This window comes from Symphalangus syndactylus, chromosome 6 (assembly GCF_028878055.3).
Source record: "Symphalangus syndactylus isolate Jambi chromosome 6, NHGRI_mSymSyn1-v2.1_pri, whole genome shotgun sequence".
NCBI lineage: Eukaryota > Metazoa > Chordata > Mammalia > Primates > Hylobatidae > Symphalangus > Symphalangus syndactylus.
In genome coordinates, this window is record NC_072428.2 from 64,443,474 (window position 1) to 64,470,706 (window position 27,233).

General features: G+C 39.2%; 1 protein-coding gene across 21 annotated transcripts in view; it reads right to left on the minus strand.

The window, feature by feature from the left end:
- The window catches only part of DLG2 (discs large MAGUK scaffold protein 2), a 2,194,174-nt gene that overhangs the window by 194,795 nt on the left and 1,972,146 nt on the right, over positions 1 to 27,233 (minus strand). The gene's annotated exons all lie outside the window — the stretch shown is intronic.

Below are 27,233 nucleotides of genomic sequence, written 5' to 3' on the forward strand. Positions count from 1 at the left end.
ACATGGATGAAGCTGGAAACCATCATTCTCAGCAAACTATCGCAAGGACAAAAAACCAAACACCGCATGTTCTCACTTATAGGTGGGAATTGAACAATGAGAACACATGGACACAAGAAGGGGAACATCACACACCGGGGCCTGTTGTGGGGTGAGGGGAGTGGGGAGGGATAGCATTAGGAGATATACTTAATGTTAAATGACGAGTTAATGGGTGCAGCACACCAATATGGCACATGTATACATATGTAAGAAACCTGCACATTATGCACATGTACCCTAAAACTTAAAGTATAATAATTAAAAAAAAAGGTACTGGGAGTAAAATTAAAAAAAAAAAAAGAAACTCTATGTTAGAAGGCCAGCTTTTAGTCTTAATCTTGTCATTTATTACTAATGGGGCCTTGGGAAGTTACTGAACCTCAGTTTGTTCATCTACAAATTCTGAGGTTCATATCATAAAGTGGTTGTGAGACTCAAAATGAGATTTGACTGAAGTGTTCTGAAAATATAAGATAGGTGTTGCTGTTATTACTTTGGTGACTCCTGTAAGGACAAAGACATATGCAGTTCTTAGTGGTACTAATGGTGACAGTGGCACCCTCTATTTGTTCATTATAAACATGTGTGCAGCTTTAACAACAACTGGTAAGATCACTGGGCTGTAAACAGGACTCTGCACATCCAAGCAACAGAGACTACTTTCCTGCTGAGTTATCCATTTCCACACTACAGGATAATTAGTTTGAAGAGACCACCTGCTGTACACACGCGACGCTTTAAATAGACACATCTGAACTAGAAGCTCTTGGTGTCTTATAATAAAGGAAATTTGTGCTTTACGACAACTTCCAATACGGCTAGGGTAAATGTCAATGGTGTGTAGTCTGTTGGGGGTCACAATATTGTTTACCTGGATGTGACCCTCATTGTCACTGAGGCTCAGGAAGGGTACATGGTAAGGATGAAGCAGAAATGGTTTACATCTATTCTTAGCAGAGCATCTAATTACTGCTCCAGGGATAAGGTGCTGTGAGCAATTATAAATGTTGCCATTTCTTTGGTGGAAACATCCTTCTTTCATTTATTCAGTAAATATTTCTTCGGGGTTTATTACATGCCTTGCACAATCCTAATTGCTAGGGATACTGAATCCACTGAACAGATTTTTTTCCTCAAGAGGCTCACAGGATAGTGCATAGTTGCTTGTAATTTTCTAGTTTCTTCTTGTGAATACAAAAAGAGCATTTGGTATTTAAATATCTGCTCCATTTGAGGAGTATCATGTTCTTTTTAGATGGTAACAGGATATCAAGAAACCCTTCTATCATAGAAAGACACTAATACAGTCAGTTCCATGTTAAAATGGACAAATTGGGGCAGTTTAAATCTTTGTGAACTATCCAGTTACTTATAGAGTGAGAAGAGCAACTTGGGGTTCAAAGCAGTACCTTGGAATCAGAGTTTCTGGATTTGAGTCCTGGCTCTGAGAGATGTTAAGAAAATACCATACCCACTCAGAGATGCTGTTTTCTCATTTGTAAAATGTAGAAATCATCCCTACCCCTATACATTGCTGTTCTGAATATCCAAGAGACTGTAATTTATTTCTATCCTTTTAAGCAGTATCTATTTTAAAAAGCACCATCAATGAATAATAGCATCTTTTTTTTGGAGAGGGTGGACACAAGACTCTTCTGATTTCACAAGCTGAAATGTATTCTGTGGAGAGGGGAAGATGTAAGTCTTATAATCAATGAAATATGTTAACTCAGAATGTTTAAAACTAGAAAATCCCAAAAAAATATACTACTGCTCTCTTTCCACTGGACTCTTAACCAAATAGTCACACATAAGAGGATTAGCCATAGAACACTATTTATACCTCAATTTCAAGAAGCAATGCTTTGTCAACATTCTTTCATATGATGATACAAAAATAATTTTAATTATTTGGAGCTCAGAAAATATTAGATGGTTGCCATTTCATCACCTCTTCTTTTTCTAGTTTTCCTGGGATTTCAGAGCCAGATATGCACAGAAGGGGCCCAGTCACATTACTTTAGGCTTTAGAGATACCCTTAGAGCTTTTCTCACCCTGGCTGCTTTTCAAGTCATCCTGTCAGGAAGGGCGCCATTAGGAACTATTTGAGGAGCCTGGCTCCCCTCCCAGATATGCATTGGAATGCCCACCTCCGTCAAGAGCACTGAGCTCTGGTGACTGGAAGGATTTGGGGTGGATCTCTCCATGCTACTGCCTAAGGATTTTACTAGCTTTTACTTCAACCCCTGACTTAGCTCATCTCTCAAGTTGCCAACCTGCCTCTGTGTTGAAGTGGTAACATGGAATTTTCCATTGCTAAAGATTTACAGATGTTTGGCTTACAAATCCGAGAGAGAGAGAGAGAGAGAGAGAGTGTGTGTGTGTGTGTGTGTGTATGTATGTGCGTGTGTGTGTGTGTGAGAGAGAGAGAGACATAGAGAGAGAGATACAGAGATGGAGAGAGACAAATAGATTATGAACTAAATTCATCAGAATCCAACTTAACCAGAAATTCTAGACAATAGCAAGAGTCTATCTTTTCTGCACTCCACAAAGGAAGAGGATGTATGCACCTATCTCTTGTACCTCTTTGCTATTGACCATTAATAACTCAGTTATGGATACCATGAGGGCAAGGATGTTATCATGTTTTATTCTGTATCCCTAACACTTGGCATAGAGTGTGGCACACAGTTATCAGCTAATAAATGCTAATATAAGTGCCTGCTGAATTGGATGAGTTAAGAGTTCTGATAAACAGAAATGATCCTTTAGTTTACCAGATCTAATACTAAATAGATAAGCCTTTTAGAATAATTTTTAATAACACACTGAATTAAGGTATGTCTTTCTCCATTCCTCCTCACTCCTTCTCTGTTTTCAGATAGAATTGGGATCATTTGTTTTGACTAGAACAATCTCTTGCAGCTTGGATGGAGAAACTTTAAAGAGGTTTCAGCCAAACACTCAGGAATTCTTTAATGTGTGAAATAAAGTAAGTTTTATAGGCAAATAACAATCTGAATCCCTAACTAGCTATTTCATATAATATGCATATAACTCTGAAAATTACATACATCAAATTTCAATTTGGCTTCATGCATGCTTTGTTTTATAGATTCATAAAGGCAGATTTTCTCTGATTATCAGGCTTATTGCAAAATGGAGTCAACACAGAAACTTCCTGAAGTTGGCAAAGCTTGTTTTCTTTGGGTGACAGGAGTAACTGATGTATTATTATTTTTTAAGGCTCTGAGATAAATCTGATTCATGTTTGAATCATAAGTTTATTATTGATTTTTAGTGTCGATTTTGCATAAGATACTCAATTTAGAGAATACTCAGTTTTCTCGTATGTACAATAGAAAAAAAGTAGTTACCTGATCAGATTTTTTGAAAGGTAAATGCAACAGCAGTTGTAAATGGCATAGTCCATTGTTAGGAACAGACGAGGTGCTCAATAAATGAATAAAAAAAAAACCATGAAGCTCTCTTGAAGCTTTATATTCCCTGTCTATAAAATGGAGACATCACTGATTTCCTGCTTACAAGATTGCTATGAAGATCAAATGAAGAAACAGATAAAAATGTTTGGTAAACTGAATTGTACAGTATAAATAGAAAGTGGTGACAAAAGTAATTCATACCAATGCAGTTTTTAAAAAATATCCCAACCTGCCTACACGACTACTTCCTCTCTCTGAGATTTATCTGAAAAGTGGAATTAGATTTCTGTCTTAGCTGTAAAAATAAAGCCACAAAGGGCATCATGAGTGAGAGAGTAAATGTGAAATTCTGTGGGGGAAAATGGAAACTTCAGATATTATTAGGGCCTAGCTGCCAATGGTGATTCTCTCAAGATTTTATTGGCAGGTTGAGTGAAAGTGCCAGAGTGTGGATGCACAAGCTGTAGTTTAATTGGTATGATTTATAGCTAATGGTGCATCAGAAGAAGGAACTAGGAACTGTGCCTTCTAATTTAAGGCATAGTACCTAAGACCGCATCCACTAGATAAGAAAATCTTCCTTGGCAAACTCAAATATTAAATCTTTGCTGAATTTGTCTTGTTCTTTCATATAAAAATCATGGAGCCAGGAGCTAAAATAATATCTAAGTTTCCTCTTTGCCTGAGGCCATCCACGCAAAATGTGACTTGCTTCTTCATCAGCAGCATGAAAACAAACTAATACACCACTATTCCTAGGTAAGTAGAGGCACAATGGGAAGACCACTAAGGGAATATGGAGGCTCACGGAGGCTAGTCAATTTATCCAAGGCCACACAGCAGAGCAGGGACTCAAACTCAAATCTTCTAGTCCTAGTTTCATTCAGTGTTTTTTTGTTTTTTTTCTACATTGATTCTAGACTTTCTTCTACAAGGGACTACTTGTCTCTGTTTTGTTCCTGATATGAACAGGTCCACGGCTGTCTCAGACTTGTTTGGTTACCCTAAGTAACCATCTAGCAGCCAATTTCTGATATGACTATAGATACATGTCTATAAGTGAATTCTATAGGCGATTTGGCATGATCAAAATGAAAAGGCTTTGTTTGAGCTCCCCAATACACTCCTCAAATGAAAGCTTCTCAAAATATCATTTTGAGATACGACTGGCATTCCTTCAAATACAACAGATACCTTTCTTTTGCAGCACTCAGCATACATACAACTATTTATCTGTAAGTACTTGCTTAGTATCTGTGAAGCACATTGCAGGTACCTGACATATGTCTAACTGATGGAGTGAGGCTGCTAATGTGGCCATCTCTCCCTCTTCCTGATAAGAAAGTGAACCAGCCATTTCAAAATGTGGAGAATTTGATAAATATGTTCTACTCCTCTATAGCTCTCTCACTAAAATAATTTTCAATTTTCAATTGAGGTGAAAGGAAGAATCGGCAGAGAAATGGATTGAGAGAATTGTTTATACTCATAACTTCGTTCTCAACATAATTATCTATTTCTGAATCCTAAAAATCACCTAGCTAGATTCTCCCTCAGTCTGAAGATTACCTTTTACTCCTTGAGATGCTAAATGTGTTCCTATTTATCATATTAATATTGCAAGTATTTTGTGTTATGCAGCCAGAAAAATCACATAATGGGAACTTACCCACAGCCCCCAAACTCATAAACAGGAGCTGAATAGAAATTCCTCAGTGCAATTTATGGTAACAATTTCATGCTCAGTTTAGTTACTTCCATGACTCAGAAAAGAAATTTCTTTTGCTTATTTCAGTAATTTTTTTCTAAAAAATTGTTCCCCTGATTTTTGGCAAAGGATCTATGAGAAAGTGAAGAACTCCGTGGTTGTATATGGATTTGGAATTGTCACTTAAGTGAGGCCAAAATATAACCCTATAGCATTCATTGCACAGTACTATTTGCTATAAATTTGACCTCTAAAACAAAGATATTACAAAACCATTGAGTGTTTTTTTAAGGGATATATGATAATTTGTCACATAGTCCCCAGTATTATGATGGAAAGCCCGGATAGTGGATAGAAAACCTGGAGGTCATTTAGGCATCTCCTTCACTGGTTGGGTGAGAAATGGTGAAGAAGATGGGAATGGAGAAGGGACATACATTTGGTAAGCGTAAATAAGAGCCTTTGCTGATTAATTCAGTGTGGCACATGAGAAAGAGTGGAAGTGTCCAAGGTTCCCTCAGGTTTCCAGCTTGGGCAACTGACAGAGAACAGAAAGGAGCTGCCATTGAGAGGAAGAAAAGAAAATGACACTGAGTCCATGTTGGGACACATTGGGTTTAAAGGGATATCATTATGACCTAGGCTCTCTGAATTCCAGTGACTGGGAATATGGGAAGATACATCTTTAACAATTGAAGCAATTTATACACTTTAACAATTGAAGTAATTTATATGCCAGCACCTAAGGAATATTTATAGATGAGGGCTGTGCTGCAATGACCAATAGGGTTGTATGAAATGTACACTAATCTGACCATTCTATCCTCCAGACTCAGGGAAGGAAATAATAAAAGTAAGTAACCATTAAAAATAGACTTTTATGCATAAATAAATAAAAATCGGCTAGGAGACAATTCATCCCTGTATAACTAAAACAGGCAAATTTATCTTTCCTCTGATTAATAATGTAAGAAAAAATCCCAAGCATGCTGCCTATGGAGGTGTAGGAGTAGCTCCTATAATTAGGCTCCAATTTGAACCATGAGGTTGAGGATCAGAAAGCTGACTCAGAGCCTGGTGTCAATTATTTGCAGTTTGTACAACGAAAGGCTAAAAATTTGGGAGATGCAGGATAACTGAAGCCCGATTCTGGGGGTTGTTATAGCACAGTTACAGGGTAAGTTTTTTCCATTGTTATTTGCTGGAAAATTTATTCTCCATTTCCTTTAGTCTGTGCCTGAATTTTGTGGGACTTGCTCGAGAATGGTATTCATGCTTTAAATCCAAGAGCCAGGAATCATCGCATTTCAACAATTTTCCTATTTATTTTAACCAAAACAGAGCTGGTTTCTATAAATCAATTTAAGAAATTATCCTCTTTGATAAAATCTACTTACGTTTGATCGATTTTAGAATAAGCTAACAGATACACAAGAGGTTATCAAGCTAGCTCGGTTCAGTGGAGAACTATAGCAGAAACAGCAGGTTTCTATTTGGCACATTTTGGATTTGTCTGGACGCAAGAGGACGTGAAAAGAACACCTTTCAGACAAAAGCCAGTCTTGAGTAGGAATTTAATATTCCTTGCCCAAACAGCTCAGTTTGTTTCCCATTTTGAGTCATTATCTGAATCCTTTTTTATCTCCTATATAGAACAAATTCTCTCCCTCTATTTATTAGCCTTTCAGATATGAAACAGAGTGAGAGAGAGAGAGAGAGAGAGAGGAAGGAAGGAAGGGAGGGAGGGAAAGAGGGACGGAAAGGAAGGAAAAGCTCTAATTTCTTCTGTTCTTTTGGTAACACACCTTCTCCCCTTCACATCCTTCAGCTGCTCCCCTTAAGGCTTTTTGTAGACACTTTTGCTGGTCTCTCTTCTTCTCTCACACACTGCTCACCACTGTACTTTATTTTGTATCATCTGTCTCCAACCTTACCCAACTCCTGAGCACTCAGCCTCCTCTGGATCTTTTCTGGTTCCTTCGTTCCTAGAACTGTGGCTGGTTGGCTCATGGAGGTAAATGACAAATGTGTGCCATATGCACAAGTATGTGCATGAATGAATACATCCAGGTTCTGACTTCCTCGGGCCAACCTCTACTTTTTGAATGCCCCTATTACGACGGGGGTGGGGGAGGGTCCTCCTAGAACTGAACATGATATTCCAGGTGCGATCTAATACATTTAAATGTCCAAAAGCTCTCTCTTCCCTAAATGTTCCTTTTTAAAAGCTACTGTTCTCAATTAATGTGTGTCTCATCTTCTTAAGTATATTAATTAGAGCTATTTTGATGTTTCCCTCCACTCTCTGGATTATCTCTTGATTCTCTGGATTCTTTGTGATTCTGTTTTGTTTTAAGGATGTCCTCAGGTGTCTGGTGATCCTTGCTTATAAGTCCAAATTAATGATGAGGCACTAAAATGCTGATTGGAAGCTCTGTGTGCAGGCAGGTATTATTGAATAGTGGTAAACAGGGGACATGTTCATTTTGGAGACACTCAAATATCAGGACCTATAAATCTCTATGCCAAGTCAGTTTCCCCAGAGTCTCTTAATGTCATTTCTTTCAGGTCAAAAGCCTGGTTACCAGGTTCTGGGAGTGAAGGGAGGAGTGGGGCTTAGACAAGGGTGGGGGCGGGGGTATGTCTCGTAATTCACTAAATACCGTCTTTTATATCTGTGTTCTCTGTGCAGCATTTTAACCCCACCATCATCCATGTCTGATGCCTCAGGTTCAATCTGGTTCAGTCTTTCCAAAGAGGAAACATTGGTTGGATGGGAATGATTGGCAGGTCGAAGAGAGAATTTGAAGCTGTAGCTGCTCCTTCTAAAACTTCTAACTAATCTTTGTGTTTTCAGACCTTCCTCACACCCACGCCTTCAGACACCCAAGGCCTTTAATACCCGAGTCCTTCCAGGATTCTACACATCTCATTAGCTTCATATTCCCATAAGTACTTGGGTTTCTGCTTTCTCAGCTCTGATATGTCATTTTCCAATCAATCATCAGCATTCCAGCTTCCAAAGTTTTGTTCATATATCTGACATGTGTTGTCTTGACCGACTTCTTTTTGGACCTTAGATTTTTTACCTATTTAAATTCCTTAATTGTTACTTTAGTGGAGTTTTGGAAGGGAACAAAAATATAGGCAGGTGTTTAAATTATCACATTTAACAAGGAACTCAAAATTTATATTTAATTCTATTTAATTTAATCTGGCTGCTTTCTTGCCATCAGTCTATTTGAAAAGTTCATATGGAACCAGCTCTGTCATTATCACATGTTCTATATCCCTAAACATCTGCAAAAAAGTACAGAAGATCAAGAGAAGATAAGCTAGAATTTATTTATTTTTATACCTTTTATTCAGTTTTTGTTAAAGCTTTCCTACCTTTCCAGATTGACACAGAATTGTTCCATGAATCTGTCTATTAATCCATTTACAACAAGTGCTGGGGATAGAAATTAAGGTTTAAACATATAATTCCTGCCATCAAAGGACTCCCTGTTGATTAGGGGACACAGGCAAGAAAACAGACAGTAAGTTTGTTAAGGCATGAACAAAGACCTGTGTTGGTACACACAGTACAGAGAGGAAGTACAAAGAGGATGGTGCTTAAGAAGAGTTAACACCTAGACCTAATCTTAGAGGATGAGGAAGCATTGGGTAGACTAGAAGACTAGGTGTAGGGGTGAAGGAAGGCATATCAGAGAAAAGGGAGCAGCTACATAGAGGCAAGGACCATGCCTCTTCTGCCTCTGAAGAGGAGAAATTTCTTTCAATCAATAGAAAGTACAGGACAAAGGGGATTAAGTCATCTTTTGATGGGATAACTTGATGTCAGTGTCCTTCCATGGGAAAATGGGAAGCAGCCCCTTATAATAAAATCTCTGGCTTTTGAATTACCAAGTAAAACTGAGGTGTCAGCAACCCTTGGCTGAATGTGGAACTTGCTAATAGAACCCCCACATTCATGGGAAGGGATAAAAGAGCTTTAAAAAGTACAAAAGCATTGTATGAATATATGGGATTAATATTACTACAACAATATTGCCTACCACCACCATCCCCAGCCCTGAGGAGTCTTCTTAAACTTACAAAATGAAGCTGTTTCTCTGTGGATGTAGACATTTCCTGGTTTCAACATTGCACCATAGCTATGCATTATGTCAACACTGGGAAGAGGCAGGGTGGAAGATGCACAGGAACTCTCTGTAGATTTCTTTGAAACTTCCTTTTTACCTTTTAAAAGTTAAAAAGAAGCAGCAGCGGCAGCTTCTCATGGCCAGAGATGGGGAGCTCTATTTCATTTGCATTTCTACTCAGGGCTATAATGAATTGAACTCAATGTGTTGCTAAACATTATTATGAAATTAAAATCCAATTAGGATGGTCTCATGGGTCTGGTAAGAGCTTGGATTAGAGACCAGGCACAACACGGGGTTGGGGGAGAAGGACTGCTCAATGGAAGTAGGGTTGAGTGGGGAGTTTAAAGCACTGGCCTCTAAGTATAGGAACCACAGTACAAATTTTAAAATATACTCAGGATAGTTAGTATTTGATCAAAATCCACCGTGAAGCAAGGAATTTTTCCTGCTGGGCATTCTATTTTCCAGTTCTGTGATCAAGCCCAGTGACTGGTAAATACAATATGCCCCACTAGCCCCCAGCTTCTCCCAGCTCCTATTCCCTCCTGGTGCCGAAAGGGAGAAAGGCTAAGAAATTCCAAGGCCTGGTCAGGAAAGTGATCTTGAAATCATACACAATGAATAGTGCTGTCACTAGTGACTCAGGTTGTAAAGAACCAGTGAAGTGAGGAAATTCTTTCTATGCAAAGAATGTCTGGATATTTAGGCAAAATTGAAGGGGATGAGGCAGGAATAACCAGGACAAACTCAGTAAGAACTTCAACCCTGGTTTTCCCAAGATTCAGTTTATGTGCCGATCATTTTCTCTCATATCTAATTCCCTTACTTTCCCTGCTCTGTTTTATATCGTAAGTGCTGACTTCATGCAAATTACATGGAATTTGCATGTAATTTGGAATTTGCTCCCTGGGAAAATCACCTCTGACTAGGTGCAGCCAATGGGAGGCACTAACAGGAGACTGGAGGGTAGGAGGAAGGGAGGCATAAGGGAATTTCTTTCCCCTCTCTGTTTCATGTGGCATTTCAAGACTGTCTGTTTTTCCTCCATGATTTCTATAGATTTTCCTTAATTTTCAAGTCTCCATTAGCATAGGTATGAAGGTTTCTCAATGTGCTCTTGCTTTGGCTTCCTTTAGTCAGATAGAAAGATAAAGCTTTTTAACTTTATTCAAACATATTAGGGGTTTGCTAGAGAATACATTATTTGCTCCTAGTTATCTTGATGTTATAAAAGGAGGCAGACCTGGACAAGTGTAAATTAGAACAGACATTCTAACAATCACCAGGCAAATGCACCCAGTAAGTAGTGCCAATGCAAGAAGTTTTGACTGTAATGCCCGTGTGCAGTAGGCTGAATGATGGCCCCCAAGTGTATCTATATCCTAATCCCAAGAACTTGTGAATGTTACTTACTATGCTGAAAGGGACTTTGAAGGTGTGATTAAGGGTTTTGAGATGGGGAGATTTTCCTGGATTATATGAGCGTGTCCTAAATATAATCACACAGGTCCATGTAAGAGGTAGGCAAGGTCAAAGGAGGAAATACAAGGTGAGATAATGAAAAGAAGAGGTTGGAGGGCTGTGAGGAAGGGGGTCACAAACCAAGAAGCATAGGTGGCCTCCAGAAGCTAGAAAACGCAAAGAAATGGATTTCTTATAGAGTCTTCACGGGGGACTAGCCCTGCTCACACCTCGACTTTAGCCTAGTGAAACTGATTTCGACTTCTGGCCTCCAAAACTGTAGGACAATAGAACTGTGCTGTAATAAGCCACTACATTTGTAGCAATTTGTTATAGTAGCGATAGGAAACTAATGCAATGTTCCCAGATATGAAAAACATTTCTTTTTCTTTAAACATGCCACCTGAATGTGAACATATTCCTCTTGTTTTAAAAATTCCACATCTAGGCTGTTAGCAAAATTCATACACACATTCTAGCTTACTATAAAATAATCATTTAAGGAAGTGTATAAAATTTCTTTGCCTCAGATATCATAGTGCCTCAGATCCCCTTTCAAGACTGAAAGACTTTCTACTCCAGATGCCCTTGGCTGAAGACAGCTTCTATTTAAACAGGGAAATGGCCTGTCTGCAACATGCAGCCTTTATTCTTATCTGCATGGCATATTCCTTCTCTTTCTTTAAAATTTGATAGTAAGTCTTTTATGATTTTGCTCTTTTAAATGAAATTAATCATGCCCCTCTTTATCTTACTTACTCTATACCTCATATATATATTCATTTTTGCATTTATGACAATTATATCTTTTATGTTTATTATACCCGTTTCCCCTGCCAGCCTAAAACTCTATGGAGGAAGACATTATGTCTTATTTAACTGTGTATACTTAGCTCTTACTACAAGTAAGTACCTAGTACATAATAGGTACTCAATAAAGATCAATTGAATTGAATAAGAAAACTCAGTTTAGGTAAAAAAAAAAAAAAAAAAAAAAAATCTCAGACGGAATGTCGGAGACTAAGTACATACTTACTGCTGGGGTGACCAGGGGCAAATTACTTAACCTTTCTGAGTTGGAAATAATGCCAACTACAATTACAAGACCACTGTGAAGATAAATAAGATGACACATGTAAAGAAGCTGTACAAAGTAGGGGTCTAGCCTGGGTGACAGAGTGAGACTGTCCATTCTCCTCATAATAAATGCCCATTCTCTTCATAATAAATTGAAAATTAGTTTGCAACAAACTTATTCCTGCCCTTTTTTGTACTCAGGGTTTGGCAAGACCTTCTGAGCTAATTTAGGACAACTTAGTGTTTAGCATAACTCTTTCATAGATTTGCTGTATTATCAGTGTCTGATGACCTTGACAACGATGAAGAAGAAGGAAGAAGAGGAGTTGGAGGAGGTGGAAGAAAATATCCAGAGCATTCAATTTATTCTAGTTAAATTACTAACCAGAAAGAGAATGCCCTAGGAAGTCTACTTTATAATGCTGTTTGGTTCTAAGTAAAGAGCATCTAATAGGGAGACATGTAAATCCTGTTTCCAAAACACCCTTAGAGGATTAGAGCATGTGAGAGATTTGCTCCCCGCCTGGCTCAGAGCTACGAAGGTCACATTGGCTGTCAAAGGACATGTCTTCTGGCTAGAAGAAGCCCTGGTGAAATCTTATGTGATATCAGCACCTTTGCAGAAAGTAAGAAACAAATCACCGGAAATCTACACATTTAAATTCAGCCTGTGTCGGTCTAATCAAATTTGGACCTGTTAGAGAAATGAATTCACGGCAGAAAAGAGAAAAAATTACGCTGTTTTCTCAGTATAAATTAAAATGTAGAATCATCATTGTTTGCCCCAAATGCTAAAAGCTTTCGTAAGTGATGTTATTTTGTGTTTTTTTGGTGTGGAATCTTTGCAGCACAATTGGACCCCAGCTTGGAGCCACAAAGCAGTGCCTGTAGATCATGCAGGAGGGTATCTATCTGGCAGTAGCCTGCACTTGTTTTGTTTTTTCTCTGCTTGCTCTTGAAAAGGGGGAGAGGAACAACCTTTGAAAGCTAATTATTCTCTTTGAGAGATGATTAAGATGAATAGTGCTCATGTGTATATTTGAAGTGCAGAGGTGTGGTTTGTTTTTGTGTTTTTGAGATGGAGTCTCGCTCTGGTGCCCAGGCTGGAGTGCAGTGGTGCAATCTTGGCTCACTGCAACCTCCGCCTCCTGGTTCAAGCGATTCTCCCGCCAAAGCCTCCTAAGTAGCTGGAATTACAGGTGTGTACCACCACGCCTGGCTAATTTTTGTTATTTTTAGTAGAGACGGGGTTTCACCATGTTGGCCAGGCTGGTCTCAAACTCCTGACTTCAAGTGATCTGCCTGCCTTGGCCTCCCACAGTGCTGGGATTACAGGTGTGAGCCACTGCGCCTGGCCTAGATGTGTGTTTTTTAAGTGTGTTGTCTTAATATCATTGTGGTATGATTCACAATTAATGACACCTGAGGGTAGCCCTTCTGTGATACAGTGTCATATCATAAGTGTGGTTGTCACTTCCCCCCCAGGCTGATCTCCCTTTGATAAGACTAATAAGTTATATTTTGGGTTTCATATCCCACCAAGTTGTGCATTACTAGCTCACACCTTCTAGGTTTTGTATATGCTCTCTTTAAATTCTTTCAAAAGCTCTGTGTGGAAGATAGTCTTATTCCACTGTATATATGTGAAAACTAAGGCTCACACTAGTTGTGACATATGCCCAGTCACAGAGCTAGAAAATGTTCGTGGCAGAAGTGGAACCCCCATCTAATAACTTCCCAATGCTGTATGCAACTTCATTCATGTACACAAAATGACTGTAAATATGAGAAATTACCTGAACAACAAAGAGAAGACAATGACTTTTCTATCATAGTCCCAATTATCATAATGATTTAACATCCATGGGGGCTGCATCATATCTAAATGTAACAACTACAAACTGAAGAAACCTGCCATGGGGCTGACAAAAGTGGATTTGCAGTGAATCTCCCTTGCTGTTATCTTCTCCTCCAGAGATAGAAGACACAATCCACAAATAGACCATCTTTCAAATGCAAGCAACAATCCCTCCTTCCTGCCTCCTGTGTCCATATATAATTCTCTTAAACAGCAGAAATCTCTTTTCTATGCATGTTACTATTTGTATGCATTTTTTCTTGGTCCTGAATTAAATTTATTTTGTCTGTAAATGCAAGCAGGCTACACCTTGGGCCCCTGAGAATTCCTAGATTTATAATTGTCACTATACATGTCATATCCATGCATAAAGTCCAATAAAGTATTAATCACTTTATCTCCATCACGGGAAGAATTTCTTTGGGGCCATTTTCCCCAAGAAATACATACATTTTTTCTGTTGATAAAGTGACCACACATGTCCAAGGAGCACAAAAATAAATCACATTAAGAGGTAGAAGTTAGATTTTTATTTTTTTTTAGATGGAATCTTGCTCTGTTGCCGAGGCTGGAGTACAGTGGCACAATCTTGGCTCATTGCAACCTCTGCCTCCCAGGTTCAAGAGATTCTCCTGTGCCAGCCTCCTGAGTAGCTGGTATTACAGGCATGCACCACACCTAGCTAATATTTTTATTTTTAGTAGAGATGGGGTTTCATCATGTTAGCCATGCTCGTCTCAAAATCCTGACCTCAAGTGATCTGCCTGCCTCTACTTCCCAAAGTGCTGGGATCACAGGCATGAGCCACCGTGCCTGGCCAAGAATTTTTTTTTTAACTGGTGAATATTAAATTTTGAAGTGCTGAATTTATTCTATTCTGTGGATAAGACTGGCTGCCCACCAGTCTGGAAGTTCTTAAAGCAGTGATTTTGTTTTTTCCATGCTATTACCACTTCTCACCCAATCTGGTTCTTTGCGCCCATACAAGATAAAACTTTCACCAACCAAGTTAAAGGATGATTTGGACTCTGTCATGGAGCTACATTAGGATTAGAATAATATCAGAGAATGTGCCTTGAATGAATTAGCCTGGCATTCGAGGTCAATTTGATCTGCCCTCTGCTTTCCTATTTTATCTCCTCCTGACAACCTTCCTGATAACACTCCAAGTGTACCAAGTGTTTTCAGAGCATACCTTGTACTTTCCCATTCATAGTTCTTTTAGTTTTATTTTTTCTTCCCCTTGCGATGATGCTTCTTCTCTCCTGACATTCTAACAAATCTTCATGACTCAGAACAATTACCATTTTCTCCTCCTGAGTCCTCAGGTCCAAAAGAAGCCACTTCATTTTTTGTATACTTACAAAGCACTCCGTTATGACATTCAGGCATTTTGATATATTTTGGTTCTATGTGTGTACTTGTTCTCCTGGAGGACACACTCTAGAAGGATAGGAGACACATCCTAGCTATTGCTGTAACATCTAATGCCCCAGCAGAGTCTTGTATGAGTGACTTAAAAATGTCTATAGAAATGGAGTAATTTTATTTAATGCATGGCAGCATTTTCTTAGGATAGTGCCGAATGAGGTTACTGCATGCTAGTAATAATTAACATATTCATTAGAAGGTAAGACCTTAGTCCCAGAATTTGGCTGTGTGGTCTTCTTGAGGACATCTAGAGATGGGGGCATGGATAAGATGTCTCGGGGACTGGTCCAGGTGCAGGACAAGAGAAACAACTACCACAAATAACTACATTCTGTATCAGGGTGTTGTAAGATCCCAGCCCATGCGAGAATGAATGGTTGTCTTCATGCCCAGGTGGCATGAAGTAGATGCTTAATAAATGAGGTACCCTCTGTGCTCCCACACATCCATCCAGTGCTTCTCTCCATCTTGGCATTTACTCTCCAGTTGTATTGTAATGAGTGGCCTCTCTGTCACTCATTATTAAGACTAGGGCATTACAGTTTAAAAACCTAATCTTAACTCCTAGTTCAGTGCCTAGCACATAATCAGCCCTAGATAAACAGATATTTATTGAATAAATGAAGAAAAGAGTATAAGAAGAAAAGAAGGAAAGAAAATAAACATGAACATGGAAGTTTCCTATTCAGCCTTTTGAAGAATATCCATTGGAATCATTGTGGAGATTATGAGCATTATGATATAGACATTGTTACTGGCTTCACTGTAATATTACTCAGCCTTTTCTGTTCAGAAAAGGCTAAATTTCAGGGAGAGCACTTGTCAGAGTGCTTATATTGGGCCAGCTGGGACATGCTTGGGAGCAGATAGATTAATCCCATTTCCTGCCCAGACCTCAGTAGCACTTTCTCTGTAACCCTGAGAGTTTATGTGTATATGTACATGCTTGTGTGGATTTAAAAGAAGCAAAAACAAAAATTCTGAGGAAAGTGTGAAGATATTTGATTTTGTCATTTACATTGTATTCCTTTAAAGAAAAGGAAAATTTTAATTGAGAGTGTTTAGGCCAACTAGGAGCTTGGGAAACAGCTCCCCACACCCATATACCCTGGCCTACCAACCCCTCTCCCATCCTTATTGCCAAAGTTTCATTCTCCAAATTCATATCCAAAAGGACCTATTCCACTGCCCCCAATATGTATTTCTTTTCCCTGAATTGCTGTCACATACTGTTTTACTGTTTAAGCAGTAAGTTGTTGGCATCACAATGCTCTGGGGAAGTTGTGCTAATCCAAGTCCTGACATCTCCTCAAAGATGCCTAAACAGTACAGTAGGAATTCTGCAGGTGCAACTTGAGCCTTCTAGGAAAGGCTGTGCCAAAAAGGCACCCTGGTCAGCACCCTGCTCATCTGGCCATAACATGTCTGAGATTACGCAGGTCAGGGAACATCTTGCAGCACTTGCTGGTTTTGCAGAGAACTCAGAGATGTTAACAGATGGCATGCAGAACACAACCCTGAACAGTCAGCAGGGTGACACTCATTAAGAGTCATCACTGAATCTATTTCCAACAAAATCTCATTCCAATGAAACATCACTTTTCAAAAAGTGTCAATCTGCTTAAATGAAAGTGACTACAGGGTACTATAATGCCAGACCTGGTTGAATCCCTGCAGGCAACAATGACTGTCTTAGAGCCTCAGGGCCTTTCCACCCATCATTTCCTCTCCAAGGTGGGTCCTGGTCAGATTTCTCTCCAGCAATCTTAGCCTCTGCAGATGAGACAGAATGCCTGGCAGCACTCAGAACTTCTCCTCCTGAGCCTGACATTCATTCGTCTGCCTACTTTTCCTCCCCAGTAGAGCACTTGGGGAAGCAGAAGGGAGGGAAGAATGAGTAGAGGAAGGATACAGAAAACTTGTTGTTCCTCAAGTCAGAATTCCTTCTACAGTGGAAATGTATTTATTCTTACCTTTCTTCAAGTATATGACCAATTCATTCTTCAAGAAAAGTCGTTTCCTCTCTCCCCCTCTATTGATTCCTAAAGGGACACATTGATCCCAATGCCATCTGCTAATCTACATTTTGTTGTACTTTAGATATCATTAATGAATTAAAATATTAATATGTGAAACTGAAGTCAAGTGTACACAACACCAACACTGATGATGATGCTTAGGTTGCCAACCCCTTTGCTTAGCACTCACTGATGCAGAGGCCAACATCTCCCTTTCTACCACTTGCTTCCCTCCACCCCCACCAAGAGGTAGAACCTTCAATAGTCACGTTTTTCACACTTCCAGGTCTTCTCCCTACAAGGCCTTTGTTACCCCCATGAGTATCTCCTGAAATCCTACTCAGTCATCCAAGACCCAGTGCAAATGCCACCTCCTCTAGACAACATTCCATAAAGCTTCAGTCAGCAAGAGTTGCTCTCTTATCAGTGTTTCCATATCTCTTTATTATAACATTTAGATTAAAACTTGTCTTACTCTGTCTGTAATTTCCTGCTGCTACAACTCCAATGAAAATGTATTAAACACACCTAGTGCCTGGCATGATGAGTCAATTGGATAGGTTAACAAAACAACAGACCTCTTGAATTGATTTCCCTAGCTCACTAACCCCATCACCAGGAGTGAGGTGAAAAATCACGAATGAGGCCTTAACACTGCTCAGATGAAAGGCTGGTATCCATTAGTTGGTACATAGCCTAGGAGCTAAGAGACTTTGGTTCTAATCCCACTTCTGGCACTAACATTTTCCCCAAGCTCACACCATGGTAAACCAAAGGTATCAGTTATTCACTTACTTGGTAAATGTTATCAGTAAACTTTGTCTTGGTTATACCGTTGTTTACCAGTAGTCTGTGCTTTTATATATTGTCTATTTTTTTTTTTTTTTTTTGAGACGGAGTCTCGTTCTGTCACCCAGGTTGGAGTGCAGTGGCACAATCTTGGCTCACTGCAAGCTCCACCTCCTGGGTTCATGCCATTCTCCTGCCTCAGCCTCCTGGGACTACAGGCGCCCGCCACCATGTCTGGCTAATTTTTTTTGTATTTTCACTAGAGACGGGGTTTCACCACGTTAGCCAGGATAGTCTCGATCTCCTGACCTTGGGATCCGCCCACCTTGGCCTCCCAGAGTGCTGGGATTACAGGTGTGAGCCACCACATCCGGCCTATATTGTGTATTCTTAACAATCTTCTTCTTGTTACCAAAGACATTGGGCCAAGAGAACACCAATAGTTGCCCATAAAAAAATAGACTCAGACTTATTTCATGAACACACACACCAAAGAAGACATGGCTGCAGAGGAAGGAAGACATGGCTCTGCTGTGTGACCTCTGTGGAATAAGGATAATAGCCAAACCAGCCTTGGCTGCATGGTTATGGGCATACCAGAGCTAAATTCTGGAAAACACTTAGCAGGAAGTGCCCCCACAATATTAGCTATTTCTATTACTATCTTTTAATTTTACTCCATCCTCATAATGTTCCGATTCTTATTCGTTTATAGTGAATTCCTAAGAGATTTTAAACTCGATACTTTCATATCTAATGGGCTTTTTGAAAAATTATACTTTTATGTTCTTGTTTTCTTAAGAAGGATGGAAACAAATATATAGAGACTTTATTATTTCTAAAAAGTGCTTCTTTACTGTAATAATCTAAATCTCCAACAGATAGATAAGAAGAAAAATTCTTGCCAAAAATGATCAGTCCAAACCATAATTATGTTAATTATATCCAACTGGCAGCAAAGAGATCAAAGGTTAAGTCTGTACTCTGCTTCACAGAATGACAATGATAATACACAGTTATTCTTAGTAGCTAAAGTATATTTTGCAATTGTAACTGACATCACTTGACTTTCATTTTTTTATAAGCAAAATGATTTGCAATGAATTTTCATGCTTGAAACAATAAGTGCTTTTGGCTTAGTAAAATTCACTTTTGCCCAGCATGACCCACCTTCCTATTCACAGTTTGCTCTACTACTTGAAAACATTGTTTGAGCAATGTAAGAAAGAACTTGGAAAAATAGCTTATCTTTTGGAAAGCCCTGGAATTGCATATACTCTTCAGTTTTCTGCATTTTAAGCACCTTAAAGAAGTTTTACCACTTCTCTAGTGGTTTCTTCAGTCTTTCTAGTATTGAGCATTTACAATGTACCAGGAGCTATACTGAATGCCTTATGTAGCAATTTATCTCAGTTGTTCTCCCAACAATCCTGTGGTGTGTATTAGCATCACCCAGTTTACAGAAGTAGACGCTTGCTCCAGGTTACTTAGGTGGAAACTAAATGAAGAATCCCAGATCTGAAACCAGGTCATCCTGTCCAGATATGGTACTCTCACTTACTGTCTTGTATTGCCTTGGCTGCCCATTATATTCTGTACTTCCTTATCTCAGTGCCTGTCATAGTTCGTGCTATACATAAGGAATACAACGATGATTATGGGATAACAGTCATAATGGCCAACACGTTTTAAGCATTTACTTTTGTCATCAAATGTTCTAAGAACTTTACCTGTGTTAACTCATTTGACAAGTCCATAAGGTAGGTACTATTATCCCATTTTACAGCTGAAGAAACTGAGACACACATGGATTAGTTAATAGTTAATAAAACAGAGAGAGATGGCAATTTGCATGATATTGATTCTTCCAACCCATGAGCATGGAATGTTCTTCCATTTGTTTGTATCCTCTTTTATTTCATTGAGCAGTGTTTGTAGTTCTCCTTGAAGAGGTCCTTCATGTCCCTTGCAAGTTGGATTCCTAGGTATTTTATTCTCTTTGAAGCAATTGTGAATAGGAGTTCACTCTTGATTTGGCTCTCTGTTTGTCTGTTATTGGTGTATAAGAATGCTTGTGATTTTTGTACACTGATTTTGTATCCTGAGACTTTGCTGAAGTTGCTTATCAGCTTAAGGAGATTTTGGGCTGAGACAATGGGGTTTTTTAGATATACAATCATGTCATCTGCAAACAGGGACAATTTGACTTCCTCTTTTCCTAATTGAATACCCTTTACTTCCTTCTCCTGCCTGATTGCCCCGGCCAGAACTTCCAACACTATGTTGAATATGAGTGGTGAGAGAGGGCATCCCTGTCTTGTGCCCATTTTCAAAAGGAATGCTTCCAGTTTTTGCCCATTCAGTATGATATTGGCTGTGGGTTTGTCATAGATAGCTCTTATTATTTTGAGATACGTCCCATCAATACTTAATTTATTGAGAGTTTTTAGCATGAAGCGTTGTTGAATTTTGTCAGAGGCCTTTTCTGCATCTATTGAGATAATCATGTGATTTTTGTCTTTGATTCTGTTTATATGTTGGATTACATTTATTGATCTGTGTATGTTGAACCAGCCTTGCATCCCAGGGATGAAGCCCACTTGATCATGGTGTATAAGCTTTTTGATGTGCTGCTGGATTCGGTTTGCCAGTATTTTATTGAGGATTTTTGCATCAATGTTCATCAAGGATATTGGTCTAAAATTCTCTTTTTTGGTTGTGTCTCTGCCTGGCTTTGGTATCAGGATGATGCTGGCCTCATAAAATGAGTTAGGGAGGATTCCCTCTTTTTCTATTGATTGGAATAGTTTCAGAAGGAATGGTACCAGTTCCTCCTTGTAGCTCTGGTAGAATTCGGCTGTGAATCCATCTGGTCCTGGACTCTTTTTGGTTGGTAAGCTATTGATTATTGCCACAATTTCAGAGCCTGTTATTGGTCTATTCAGAGATTCAACATAGATTCAATGCCATCCCCATCAAGCTACCAATGACTTTCTTCACAGAATTGGAAAAAAACTACATTAAAGTTCATATGGAACCAAAAAAGAGCACGCATCACCAAGTCAATCCTAAGCCAAAAGAACAAAGCTGGAGGCATCATGCTACCTGACTTCAAACTATACTACAAGGCTACAGTAACCAAAACAGCATGGTACTGGTACCAAAACAGAGATATAGATCAATGGAACAGAACGGAGCCCTCAGAAATAATGCCACATATCTACAACTATCTGACCTCTGACAAACCTGACAAAAACAAGCAATGGGGAAAGGATTCCCTATTTAATAAATGGTGCTGGGAAAACTGGCTAGCCATATGTAGAAAGCTGAAACTGGATCCCTTCCTTACACCTTATACAAAAATTAATTCAAGATGGATTAAAGACTTAAATGTTAGACCTAAAACCATAAAAACCCTAGAAGAAAACCTAGGCATTACCATTCAGGACATAGGCATGGGCAAGGACTTCATGTCTAAAACACCAAAAGCAATGGCAACAAAAGTCAAAATTGACAAATGGGATCTAATTAAACTAAAGAGCTTCTGCACAGCAAAAGAAACTACCATCAGAGTGAACAGGCAAACTACAAAATGGGAGAAAATGTTTGCAACCTACTCATCTGACAAAGGGCTAATATCCAGAATCTATAATGAACTCAAACAAATTTACAAGAAAAAGACAAACAACCCCATCAAAAAGTGGGTGAAGGATATGAACAGATACTTCTCAAAAGAAGACATTTATGCAGCCAAAAAACACATGAAAAAATGCTCATCATCACTGGCCATCAGAGAAATGCAAATCAAAACCACAATGAGATACCATCTCACACCAGTTAGAATGGCCATCATTAAAAAGTCAAGGAACAACAGGTTCTGGAGAGAATGTGGAGAAATAGGAACACTTTTACACTGTTGGTGGGACTGTAAACTAGTTCAACCATTGTGGAAGTCAGTGTGGTGATTCCTCAGGGATCTCGAACTAGAAATACCATTTGACCCAGCCATCTCATTACTGGGTATATACCCAAAGGACTATAAATCATGCTGCTATAAAGACACATGCACACGTATGTTTATTGCGGCACTATTCACAATAGCAAAGACTTGGAACCAACCCAAATGTCCAACAACGATAGACTGGATTAAGAAAATGTGGCACATATACACCATGGAATACTATGCAGCCATAAAAAATGATGAGTTCATGTCCTTTGTAGGGACATGGATGAAACTGGCAATCATCATTCTCAGTAAACTATCGCAAGGTCAAAAAACCAAACACAGCATGTTCTCACTCATTGGTGGGAAATGAACAATGAGAACACATGGACACAGGAAGGGGAACATCACACTCTGGGGACTGTTGTGGGGTGGTGGGAGGGGGGAGGGATAGCATTAGGAGATATACCTAATGCTAAATGACGAGTTAATGGGTGCAGCACACCAACATGGCACATGGATACATATGTAACAAACCAGCACATTGTGCACATGTACCCTAAAACTTAAAGTACAATTAAAAAAAAAAAAAAAAAAAAACCAGGAGAGATTGAGGGAGAGAGAGCATTCTTGGACCACACCCAAACCAGAGCATCTGCAGGAGTCCAGATAATCCTTTCTGCCCATACATAGAGCATACAATTGCACTCCATCTCTTTTTGCTTACTCCTTTACCCTTCTTTACTCCTGAATCTTTCAGTTAAATTCTGGAAAATTTGGGTGATTATTTCCCCCAGGTCCTATAAGGCTACTCGCCTGGCAGGCCAATAGGTTTGGCCTGTAAGGTTTTCTTACAATCTTACTCATCCAGGCTGGCATGTCAATAGGGCTCTGTCTTTCTTTGTGTGCAACCCTGATGGTGTAGGGATTACCCTCATGATATAGACAAGGAAGCTGGAAAGCAGAAAGGCTAAGTAAGCAGCTGAGCTGGGATTTGGTAGGAGACAGTCTGGCTCCAGAGCCTGCCCTTTAATCCACACACTACAAGAACACGCCCGTCCTGAATTCCTATTTGCATATGTGATCGCATACTAAACTGTATTGTATTATATTGTATTGACCTTATACTAAATTGTATTGTTATGTAATTGTTTCTAAAATACAGCCCATTTGATTATCAAGTGTTTAAGGGGTCATGTCATTCTTTTCCTTTTGTGGCCCTCAGAGTGCCTATCTCAATGCTATTATTTGCTGAATCCTAAATTGGAGGTTCTGTCCCAGACTGGAATGTCTGCTCAAGCATCGTGACTTCTGATGACTAAAACTTTACAAACAAACGTTGTATAGCCGAGAAGACGAAGACACGAAAAGATTGTTCTGGAGAGTAAATAGAGGGTCATACTTTAAGAAAAAGAAAATGTGCAAAAGGATAGGTTTTTTTGTTATTTTTTTCCTTTTGAGCATCTACTGTGTCGTTATTTTTGAAAAATAAGACATAACCTAGCCCTTAGGAGCTCTTAGCCCAGTGGGAAGAATACACAAAAACAATAACATGTAATAACATGTAATCTGAAAGATTCTGTGACAGAGACGCTATGGAAGAGGTCATAAATCAGCAGACTGCCAACCACATGTGACCCACAATTATGTTCCTTTTTACTTCACAGTGTTTTCAAAAATATGAATCAAGGGTTAACATTTAAAAATTAAAAATTTTACAACAAAATCCACATTGGTGGCTACCCAAAAAGTGAAAAGTTTGATGCCACTGAACCCTCATTCCTGCACGGCCACCATCAGCCTGAGTCCAGTAGCTGCTACCTCCAGGGGTGGTATGTGCATATATTTTTATGGATGGTCCCATGTTTCTTTAACAATGTTTAGGACACTTACCTATAGCCATTTTCTACAAGAAGCACATATGATATAATACTTCACCTTGGTAACACTGCTCATGTGACTATAGATAAATTCACACACTAACATTTAAGGTGACATAAGCAAAAATTATCAAGGCAGTATAGACAGGAGGAGAAAGACTTGAGGTACATAAGGGGGTGGCTGATGGAAAGAAGTGATGGAAAGATAAACAGAAAGGTGATAAAATTGTACTATTTGACCTCTCTCCCTCCTCGCATCTTGGTCTCCCTCCCTCTGTCCCTCATCCCATCTCTCCCCATATGTACACTTCTTCTTATGACTCCCCCCATAATAATAATATCCACAACCCTGTATCAAGCACCTGCTTAGTGTCGGAGATTATACTAAGTTTTGTGAACAACAACCCTGCAGACTGATATTACTCTACAACAAAGATGTGTTTCTAAGATTCCAGTCATCATGTTCTTTGCATGATGCCCTTTGCTCTGCTTGTAGTAACAGAAAATTCAAACACCAAATATACCAGTTCTCCTGCTTTGCCCGAGGTTAGTGGGAGACAACCCTGTGCTGTGGGGGATGTGCTGGCTCTGGGGTAAAAGCATTTGCATTTAAATCCGACCTATAACTCCGCATTAGTGCAATGATCTTCAGTGAGTTATTCAACCTCTCTTGTGCTTAAATTCAGGATCTATTAGATGAGAATATAATTATTATTCACATAACTATTCATAATAACTATTTATATAGTTGTTATGGAGACAAACTCTCCATAGGATGCCCATGTAAAAGACGGTAAGCATCTACTATTCCTATCATTTTTCAGATAAAATAAAAAATAAATTGAAATAACGAAGGAAATATCTACAACAATATATTATTAGTGGGTAAAGAAATTAACATTTGTGGAGCACCTATTATGTGCCAGATAATATATATTTTGTCTCATTTAACCCTCGTGATACTACGGCAAGTTAGATTTTATAATATTAATTTTTTGGGGGTTAGAAAACAGCAGCAGAAAGAAAGTACTTTGCCACTTATGACTCTAATAGTAGAGCCAGATTTGTATGACTCCAAAGCTCATGTCTACCTGCTGTGACCCATGGCTTGGAATAAGGACAAGGGCTACTGCAGTGCTCAAGACAGCTTTTACCCCAGACCCTGAAGGGCACTGCAAGGCTGCCTCAATGCTGGGTTTAAGTAAATCTGCTACACCTTACACTTCCGATTCAAGACAGAAATCAAGACATAGTGACCTCCTATTGGGGGCAGATATGAAGGTGGCTGACAAAGCATCAGGACAGAGTGAATGAATCATTCATGTAAATGACAACATTAACACATGCCCTGACATGTTCGTCTCTCATCCTCATGCCTACTGTGAAGAAGCAATGTTTATATCTCTACAGGACATTTGTATTTTAATATACTTGGAGTGAATTTAATCTACACATGTATTGAAAAATGTCTTCAAATATAGTCTACCTTAAATACCAATTTTTTTGGTAAGGAAACAGCAGCAGAAAGAAAGTGCTTTGCCACTTATGACTCTACTAGGACAGCCAGATTTGTTTGACTCCAAAGTTCATGTCTACCCACTGTAGCCCACAGCTTGGAGTAAGGACAAGGGCATCTGCAGTGCTCAAAACAGCTTTCACCCCAGACTCAAAGATGGCCTGAATTATCTATGGAAAGAATACATTCTTTGAGGCAGGTCCAAATGTCTTTCAAAGTCAATACAGATTGAAAGTGGCTCTATCCGCAAAAAGCAAGCACTGTATTGAAACCTCACTATTTGGCCCCAAAGACACGACCCCCAGCTCTTCCCTCTCTAATCTCAGAATTATCTACCTTGTCAGAAATCTCACGGAGAGGAGGCAGAGTGTTATATTCTCTTGGGCCAATATTTAGAACTTTAAAAAAGGGAACAAATACTTCTAAGGAACCTGCTATATTTCTGGCTTTGTGGAATGCATCAATACATTAACTCATTGAATCTCCAACAATTAAATGTGATCCACATGAGAATATCTGTCTCTTCTATTTCTCCCTGTACTCTCAGAACTGTTTCTGGCACATAGGAGGTGCCTGTTCTGGCTCTTGCTACTGGTCCTCTGCACTGTTCCTTAACTCTGCCACCACCATGCTTCCCACTGTATCACAAGATCAGGAAGCCTGAGAACTATATGCTCGGAATCTTTTGTCAGTAGAATTGAAGTTTTAGATTCTCTCAACCAGAGTAACTTCTGTAAGTTCCAGGATGTTAAAGGCAAGTAGCAGACTGGCACACGATCACAGGATTTTGTGGCTCTCAGCACTGCTACAGTATCTTACAGTTTCCTCAGACTCCACAGTCCACTGTTGGTCTCTAGCTTCAGAGCTGGAAGAAACTGTGGCTCAGGAAATGGCTCCCTGAGGTTACCTGATTTGGTTGTAGCTGCCTCCATCCCTAACTATCAGTCTTCAAACAATTTCTAAGCACATTATTACCCTGAATTACACTGCTTTCTTCTCAAAATAATGAAGGTGCTATCTATTTTCCTGACTGATTTAATGTTCAATAAATATATGTTAAATAATTGAGTAAACAACCCATTCAGTGGGCATTATTATCCCTGCCTTACAGTTGTGGAACTGAGGCTCCTAGAGACAAAATAATTTTAGATTATACAGCAAAGTATTATATGTCAGATCTGAGGGTAGAGCCCTGAACTGTCTAATTCCCAATGTGCTTTTGCTTTTTCCATTCAAGGACTGCACTCAGTGGGTATAATATACCACGTTGCTGTCAAAATCTTACCTCAGAGGTTAAGAGTTGTTTGTACTTCTCCTCTTGCCAAAGCACCATTGCAGCTGAAAACCTCTCTACACATAGGCAAAGGACATTCATTCCCAAGACAAGTGGTTTATTAAATATGTATTAGGCCTGGCAAGACACCCTGTTAAAAACATACATTGTATCTGCAGTGTCACTGCAGATATAATGTGTGTGTGGCACATAGTAGAAGCTTGCCAAGTATTAACTGAATGAATAAATGAATGAAAGTTCACTGGTTTTGTTCCGCCAGACATTCATTTGCAGATTGTATGCTCTCACTCAGGGGTCACCTGGGCCATAAGCCATCCGTGGGTTGGTAATACTATTAACCTTAATGCCTGGTTCCCTCCTATAGTTCAGCATAGTAAGAATACCTCAGAGGTTCCTAGATACTGACATAAGGCTGTTGATTTACCTTGGAAACCTCAGTTGTCAAGGGCATTGTAATTCTGAGGCAGATAGAAATAAGAATACATCCATCCCTACATTTCAAATAAGATTGAGGCACTGAAAACTATTAATCTGCCTTCATTGTAATGTATTAAAAAGAGCATCACATTTGGAATCAAACTGATCTGGGTTTTCAGCCTGATTCCTGCTACTTACTAGATC